The sequence below is a fragment of the Lolium rigidum genome, chromosome 4, assembly GCF_022539505.1.
Source record: "Lolium rigidum isolate FL_2022 chromosome 4, APGP_CSIRO_Lrig_0.1, whole genome shotgun sequence".
Lineage (NCBI taxonomy): Eukaryota > Viridiplantae > Streptophyta > Magnoliopsida > Poales > Poaceae > Lolium > Lolium rigidum.
Window position 1 is genome coordinate 266,352,078 of NC_061511.1, and position 8,120 is coordinate 266,360,197.

General features: G+C 45.9%; 1 pseudogene; it reads right to left on the bottom strand.

Moving 5' to 3' along the window:
* Positions 1–4,843: 4,843 nt before the first annotated feature.
* On the bottom strand, positions 4,844–7,882 carry LOC124648732 (annotated as a pseudogene).
* Positions 7,883–8,120: the final 238 nt, after the last annotated feature.

The following is an 8,120-nucleotide window of genomic DNA, read 5'->3' on the forward strand; positions in this document are numbered from 1 at the left end:
TATAATCGTTTTTTGATGAACTTCTGCTTTGTTAATAAGAGCATCTCTAGTAGAGACCAAAAAAACGCAAACCGAAAAGCGCGAGTTCAGTTCACCAAAAACACAAGTTCTGACGAAATTCGCAGTGGCGCAGAACAGAACCCGTAAAATGAAACTGAAAACAGGAATTCAAATTGGCGCGGGTAATTTTAGGGATGATCATAGTTCATAGATGAAATAGATGCGCCGATTGCGCATCGATACTTACATAGTGCGGGGAATTGACATTACTACTGGTACACCGGCAATCTAACCTAGCTATAATGAGCAAAATGCGGCCTACTAGCTATGGCGCGCGCGGCGGTGCCGGTGCTGGCGGAGATCGTCGGCGGCGTGAAGTCTTCACGCGTCCTCCTTGTCAAGCTCGACTATTTCGAGCTTGACCTTGCGGACGCGGGCCTCCCGGCGGGCTGCCTCGTACTCACGTACCTGGCGGACGGCATCGGCCTCCTCCCGGCGGAAGTGGGCCCTCTCCTCTGCCTCGCTGATGGCGAACGTCTGCGCCATCACCGCCTCCTCCTCGTCGCTGCCGTGGACGTAGTCCCCGGCGGAGAAGGTTGGAGACCAAGCGGGGACGAGGTCGTCCTCCTCGAAGCTCGCCGCCACGGGCAGCCGCGGTGCGCGGCTCGACTGCCTGGAGGAGGAGCTCTCGGCCTGGTTGCCGTAGCGGGCGAGCTTTCCTGGGGGCGTGAGCCCCCAGTTGGTCCACCGGCGAGCGCTCCTCTTGCGCGCGCCCTCGCTGCGGTTCCACTTCTGCCGCTCTGCCTCGCTGAGGAAGACGGGCGGACGCGGCGGCGAATCGCCGCCGCCCAATCCCGCGGCTCGGCTGCCCGCACCTCCACGGGAGGCCATCGCGCGGCGGCGGTTGGAGGATTGGTGGCTGGAAGAGCGTGGATTGCTCGTCAGAGCGGGGGACTGGCGGCGGCGGAGGGAGAGAAGACGGCGGAGGGGAGTAGGGTTTGCGAACCGAACTCCGTATCCGGGCCGGCGCACCTCCGCAACTCTGCGATCCCTTTTAATAGGGGCCGTGCGGGGAATTCTCGGGCCCCCGAACTCTGTATCCGGGTCGGCGCACTTTTTCGGTCACTGATCGGCGCCAGTTTCGTCCCGAACCCGTAAATCCGCCGGAAAAGTTCGGTTCCGGCGGGATTTACGGGCTCTGTTAGAGATGCTCTAAGGTAGGTTACTTTTTTGTGAAGGTTAACAGAGATTGCTGTGTTATTTACATGTAAGTTAGTGAAAATAATTACATGTTCTGCTATTTGGCATCAAATAATGTTCAGTATTGTGTCTTCTTCCACTATCGATACAACAATATAGCGGCATGCCTTATCAGTAATATTCCATCTAATACATACTAAGCATTGCTGATTTACTGTAGTTTTGTGCAAAGTATACTCTTCGGTCCAACTGCTTCCTAATGGAGGACCTGCCATGTGTCTCACCGTTTAAAGCCAATAAATCTTAATCATATATAACAATATGGATAAAACTTATGGATACAATAAGACTCGTTTTTTTTTCTTTTGCGCCGGGGACAACTAAACAGACGCTTAAAACTTATGATTGTATTATTATCTTTCATTTGCCTGTGCGTCCGGGCGCACCGGGTCATCTAGTTAGTTGAAACGGAAGCAGCAGAGGGGGTGCTGAGGATGTCGCACGACCCATCCAGTTCAGCAGCCGGCAAGGTACGTAAACGTCGTCGACGAATTTCTTTAGCTCCCGCTACCTGGCTACCTGCAATGCCATGTGGAAGCATATATTATGATCACAAAACGGAGTCGAGTTTATCCAAAGTACGCGAGACCGGTATTATAACACAGCTGGGTTGTTTGCTAAACAATTAAACATGAGCACTTGATCCATGTTTAAAAACTTAGAACAAGTTTAATACTAGTATAGTAAAAAAAATTCTAAGCGATCCAACACGGGATCTAATTTCATTATCATTTGGATAACGAAATACAACCAGAGTCCGAAAAGCAACATGTCGAGTTCAAATAGGTGCTTCACAACTAACAAAAAGAAAAACCGCCGCCTAATGTTAGCGTTTCTGCAGCAAAGCTTAGAATAAGTTCAATGGTATAATTAATTGGTGGCTGTAAGCCATGTTGCATTCAACGGGAAAACCCCTCTTCTTTGCCCCGGGTCATCTCTCGCGGCTCCGGGTGACAATCCAAACCCTAGAAAAAAGGCGGTTGATCTCACTCCTCCTGGCCGCTGCTGCCGTCGGGGTCGGCGGTGGCGGCTGCGCCCAGTTGCCAAAGGCATGCAGGGGCGGTGGTGGCGCGCCCATGGACTCCCCTTCGCGTGGAGGCGGGGTCTTTCAGGGGCGGCGACGGTGGACGGCGGGTATGGTGGCGGTGGCCTTCGGCTACATCACCCGGATCATGGTAGGGGACGCGGTGGTGTGGCGGAACTCGGCGGGGAAGAAGGGCGGCAGCGGGATCGGGTGGCAGCGGCAAAGTACATGGTCGCGAGGCGGCGACAATGAGGCTCGGTCAGGCTTTCCTGGCGGGCAGCAGCCGGCTATCTCCGTGTCGTGGGGCGTGCGTAGTCGCTATCCCCACGGATGTCGGCCTCCACCGACCGGGTTGGAGGAGGAAGATGGACCGCAGTTCCTAGCCATGGTGGCGGCGTGGGAGCCGTCCGTTCTGGCTTTCATGGTGGTGGTCCTAGGGTTCTTCTTTCGCTAAGATGAAGACGTTCCGGATGCCGATCTTTCTTCATATAGCCGGAGTGATGAGTTTCGGAAGGCTCCGACAACGAATGGAACAGTGCATCTTTTGCTTGGATTTCACAAGATCGGGCGGTATTCGATCGCGCGCACACATGCTTTTACTCCGACCGTTTGGTTCCGGAGGGAGCGGCGTGAAGCTCTGTTCTGTATTGACATCAAGAGACTTTTGGTCCATGGTGAAGTCAGAAGCAGAGAATATCATGAAGGCGGGAGTGGAGGATTAGATAAAAAAGGTTCAAGTCTCCACGCTGTTGAAGAACTTGCTTAGTGTTTCGGGATTCGCAGCAGTGGTATGAAAGTGGGGGCAGCAGCACAGGTGAAGTTCAGAGTTCTACCTTTCAGGGTGAAAACCCAAGGTCTGGCATTAACTGGTTGTGCCTGGCAATGACCTTGTTGGAGGCATTGTTTTGAGAGCAGGGACTATCTTCAGGGTGAAAACCTAAGATCTTTGATTGGGCGATGACAGCTGGTGCACTGTTCCCTTCTTGGAGGCATTTTTTTTGGAGAGTCTGTATTTCAGGTATTATCTTGGTGGTGGATGTATTGCTGTTGCTAGGCCTGAGATACAGTAGCGGGACTTTTATTTCTTAGTTTTCTTTACTTTTTTTTAGTTATGTGCATCCGTACTACCATTAGGGTGTTGCGTTGTTGCAGAGGCTGGGTGTAATTGGTATCTTTTGATATTAATATATTCCCTTCTATCGAAAAAATGTCATGTTATCTATAATTAACTTAGAGCCAACATGTATAATAATATATTAGCTGGGTTATTTTGCATTAGAGCCCACTCATTTTCTCTCTTCTACTCTCTCTTCTTTAACTAAATAAAAATATATTAGTTTAATTCTTATAGCTAGATGATTAAAACTTATTGTACTTATTCTTATGCTGGAATGCGATCATGAGTTTATTCTTTTGTCTAATTAGTGTAGCTATTAAGTAATACTACCTCCATCCCAAAGCTTAAGGCTTATATTTTTTGAAAAGTTAAACCAAGTAAAGTTTGACCAAAACTTTTAGAAGAATCTATCAAAAAATATGATATATTTTGTAGATACCATATAAAAATATATTTCATTATCTATGTAGTGATACTGATTATGTATTTAGGATGTTAATGATTTTTGGTAAAAATTTGATCAAACTTGACATAGTTTGACTTTCTATAAATACTACAAGCCTTAAACTTTGGGATGGAGGTAGTATATAGTAGTGTAGTGGGCTTGCATTCTTGTATTAGTTTTGGTTCTAATGATTCTCGAAAAAAGAAGTTTTGGTGCTAACCTTTAGACTAGCTACAAAGCAAATATCATAAGTAGTACTACTATCATGCATGCCATATTGGTAAAAATCTGAGGTGCCACAACATTTAATAAGGTGAGATATGAGAGTGGTATATCATAGATAGATATTATATCATAGCACGTAAAATTAGAAAATTTAATGGCAAACAAATGATATAGGCTTAAGATTCTATAAAATATTAAATATAATAAAAGTATGATCCATAATGATACTATGCATTGTAATGGTGATATTATAAACATGTATCATATGCAGACCAGTTTTAACCCTACACTTACTTTAATTTTTACGATAACATTTATTTCAAAAATTGTATCCCCACGGGAATATTTCTGTACAACTTCAAAAATGAAAAACAGAAAATATTCTTGGCACCATATAACCTTAGGCTTAGGGGCGTTCGAAATATGGACCAACTAAAAATTATAAGAAGGAGGTTGATGCTAATATACCGTTAAGGAGAAAGTCGTTGGCATTGGCAGTACGTGTGCGTGCAGAATTTAATGAATCGAGGCGTCCGGCTGAAACAGAGAAACAAATAGAAGAGTTAGTAAACACTCAGAGCAGCGAGAAAACAAGGAACATTAGCAAGTAGATGATTGGGGAATTAACCTGATTAGCGCGTGCGGCTTTGGCTTCCTCCGCCTGAAATTGATAAGAAAACAAGAACGAACGTTAGCATGCACCTCGGAACAACGAAATTAGTTTGCAGGTTTTCGTGGCCAAGTAGTGTACATTTCCCAGAAGTGCCGACATTTAATTGATGTACTTGCGTCTGTCAATTTTGATGGCGGGGCGGTTGGGGTGGTCGTCCGCTGTGGTGCTCAGCGCAGCCTCCGCTTGCTTGGACTCCTCCTCAGTGGCTTCCTTACACAACAGGCTTGCATAGACCTCCTCAAGGGATGGGAGGTGGCCCATGCCCAAGCTAAAGCCAGCACGGGAGATCCACATAGCTGGGAACCTGAAGTGGATGTACCTAAGCCTTGGCATAGCTCCTTGAGGAAACATGGATGGAACCACCGGGATACCGATGAAGCTGCAGTTCGTCAAACACGGGTATGCATTAGCGGTAACAGCGGAATATTCCACCGGATCCCGCTCTCTGAATCTCCCTTTTACCATGAGGTCAAGATTACGAAGAGCTGGTAACAACCCTAGTATGCTAGTCATCCGGCCCCACTTTGTCCACCCATATATACAAGTAGGAAAGCACTTGAAGCGATGAAGGATTAATCCATGCTGGTAGTGTCGGGAACAAACAGCCTGCAGGCCCATGGTATCCCTTGAACTCTAATCTACGGAGCCGTGGAGGGGGCACCCAGCCTTCACGCATCAGATCGACGTGTCCACCATTGCCATAAATATCCAAGACTTCCAGTTTGTGCAGATTACTTAGCGATTCCATCAAATCTCTACCCAATATCTCGTTTAAACTACGCCATTCAAACCGGAGCACCCTCAGCTGACACAGTTGGCCTAACTCTTTCACAATGTCTAGGTTTAAATATCCTGGACTTAACTGGCCCACGATTGGTCTGCATAGCACTTCCAGGGATGCCATGTTACCCATCCCACACGGCAGCTTTATACCTTCGTCGACATACAGACACAGCAGATGCCTTAGCATAACAATACTTGACGGCAATTCCCTTATACCATGAGCACCTCTTAAGTCCAGAGTTTGCAGAAACCGTAGCTTCCCTATTTCCACCGGAAGCTCACAAACATCTGCATATTGCAGTCCAAGATATCTCAAGTGCAATAAACTTGCCACGTACCCAATATCTGAAATAGCGCAACCATTTAAATCCAATACCCGCAGAACCTGAAAGCTCCTAATACACGGCAAATGCTTAAGAATATTATCATCTTCTGTGAAAACAACAAGTGACCTCAATTGTGGCATGCGGGTCGTTGCCATATCTGTCTTGCTCTTTTGAATGGATAACCTGCGAAACTTGCTACGCGAGTTAGGCACATTTCTATTGGTGCCATCCAATATATAAACAAAGTTTTCTTCACATGACAAGGAACATATGAGATCAAGCACCATGTCGTGTACACGACATGCTTCTACCCTTTCTTCAACATCAATGCCTAGAGGCTGGATCATGCTTCTATTGATTAGCTCAGTGAAGTATCTATCTCCGAGCTCGTATAAGCTAGTTTCTTTTTTTTCACTGTGAACAAGGCCTTCAGCTATCCACCTCCATATCAGCTCACTTCTTATGATATTGGAATCTTCAGGAAATATATGTAGATACAATAAACAAGGCTTCAGATAAGAAGGCAGGTCATAATAGCTAAATAGTAGTATCTTTTTCATCTCCTCCACACTACGATCTTCTGTAAGGCCATGGCCAAAGGAATTGAGAAGATCATACCATTCATCCTTTGTTTTTATCTGACCATTACTAGCTAGAAGACTAGATATAGTAATAATGGCTAATGGTATCCCACCACATTTTTTCAAGATATCTTTGGATACCGGCACCAATTCAGGGGGACAACCTTCCTCATGAGAAAATACTCTTTTATAGAATAGCCTTCTTGAAACATCTTGGGAGAGAGGTTTCATTCTATAAATATCATGACTGCATGAGCAACATGCTTCAGAGACATCAACAATTCGAGTTGTTGTGATTAGTCGACTTCCAAGATTGTTCTTGGAGAAAGCACAATTTATTAATTGCCACACTTTTTCACTCCAGATGTCATCAATTACAATGAGGTACCTATATGGATGTTTCCGGAGTTAGTTAAAAATTAATCAACGGATGACATTAATAATTAAATTATGAATAATATAGGTCAAAATGAGCTGGACCGAAGTCCACGAGTTAACTTGCACACGGTAGATCTATACGAATTACTGACAATATGCTATATGATGTGCATATGCAAAACAAAAATACTTTCATGCTCTTGCTAGAAAAAATATTATCGACATATAATAAAAATAAGCATATACCTCTTGTCCTTGAGGAACCCGATGAGTTCGTCAATCAGTTGCTTTTCATCCCTTGTTGGATGAACATCTGCATACTTTACTTTATCGAGTTCGTAAAGAATATCCTTGAATACTTTCTTCATGTCCGGATTCTGAGAAACCGAAACAAAAGCATCACAATCAAACTGCACTTTGATCTTGCCATATACTGCTTTGGCAAGAGTTGTCTTTCCTAACCCACCAAATCCAACTATAGAAATCGTCTTCAATGGTTGCTTTGACCAATCAGCATCCTCTATCAACATTTTGATCAGCTCGTCCCGTGTATCATCAAGGCCAACGAGCTCCGTAACATCTGTGTATAGAGCCATCACACGAGGGTCAACGCTACCACCAGCGCTGGCGTCCCTCATCTCTTGCTCATACCTTTTGCGCAGCTCGGCCAAGTGCTGTGCTTGTCCAACAGCTTCATCTAGAGCATCTGAAATATGATGAAGATCTTTACCTTTCTTGAATAAATTCATGGCCTTCTTGAGTATCTTCCTGACCTTGTTCTTTGGGTTGGTAGGCTCACCACCATCCTCTACCCGAACCATGAAAGCGTCAACGATGTCCTCCATTTGGTAGGACAACTCCTTCACATTTCCAGCCCAGATCTTGACCCCCTCATCAAGCTGGTCCGGTGGCACTTTCGCTACCATGCGAAGAGCGGCGTGCATCAAGGTCAACTCAGTGAGGAGAGAGTCGATGCCTTTCCTCACGCGGTTCTCCAGGGAGAACTCACCAACGAGCAACTCGCCTAGCTTGGGGAGGAGAGGACCAATAGCTCCCAGGGCGATATCCATGGCTACTTTTGCCTCTCTACACAGTCGGTGGTGGTAGTGTTTTGGCTGGAAGAGAGGTAGGAGCGATACATGCACTTTGGTCAATGGAGAGAAGCTCTAGGAAGAAACCAACAGAGCGCGGGCGGAGCCTAATTTAGCAATGAACCGGGACGAGACATGAGTTATCGTGTGCATAACCTGGCTGCCCGGTGGGCCTATGCAGAGCCTGGTCGCATATATCAGATGGCGATGGTAAGTC